Raw genomic sequence first — 737 nt, 5'->3', positions numbered from 1 at the left:
TGAAATAAAATGTTGTCTTTGAATATATGTTTTATACTTGAAATAAAATGTTGTCTTTGAATAATTGTTTCTTTTGAAATATTTATTTCTTTCTTCCAATTAAAATCAGAAAAAAAAAAAATATTTTGTCCCAGTTATGTTGCACAAATAATTGATATTTGTATATAGATATTCTAAAAATTATTATAATATTTTGGCAATTTTGATTTCAATTTCTAAAAGCCAAACGTTTTGAGTCAAAAATAATTTCAAAATCGTAATAATAATGTATACAAAGTCATTGAATTTATAATTTGATATAAGTTATAAGCATGAAAAAATCAAAAATACTTAGCGTTATTTTAAAAGATCGAAATTAATTTATTGGCAATTTATAACTAATCAATTAACAGATTTTTATTAAAAATATTTTTTTGCGGATTATAAAAATGCACTTATGTGAGATTTTTTTTATATTTACACCAGTAATATTTTTAATTTGTATGTATATGTTTATAGAATTGAATTTAAAAAAAAAATACTTCATCTTTCGAAATAAGTTCTTTTCATTCAATTCAAAATTTAAATAAAGAAATTATAATTATTTATTATTATATTAATAATACAAAAATAATTAATAATACTAATTTACAAAAATTAATTATTTTGAAAATAGCTATAAGTATATTAAATTTTAATAATTGGATATTTTGAGAAAATTTAAATTTACATGATTCTCTTATTGATTTTAAAATTTC

At 16.7% G+C, this 737-nt stretch overlaps 1 protein-coding gene across 1 annotated transcript in view; it reads right to left on the bottom strand.

Annotated features, from left to right (window-relative positions):
* The window catches only part of LOC102681912 (gamma-aminobutyric acid receptor alpha-like), a 22259-nt gene that overhangs the window by 12462 nt on the left and 9060 nt on the right, over positions 1-737 (bottom strand). The gene's annotated exons all lie outside the window — the stretch shown is intronic.

This window comes from Apis dorsata, unplaced genomic scaffold, assembly GCF_000469605.1.
Source record: "Apis dorsata unplaced genomic scaffold, Apis dorsata 1.3 scaffold_575, whole genome shotgun sequence".
NCBI lineage: Eukaryota > Metazoa > Arthropoda > Insecta > Hymenoptera > Apidae > Apis > Apis dorsata.
This window is presented reverse-complemented; position numbering and strand designations above follow the sequence as displayed.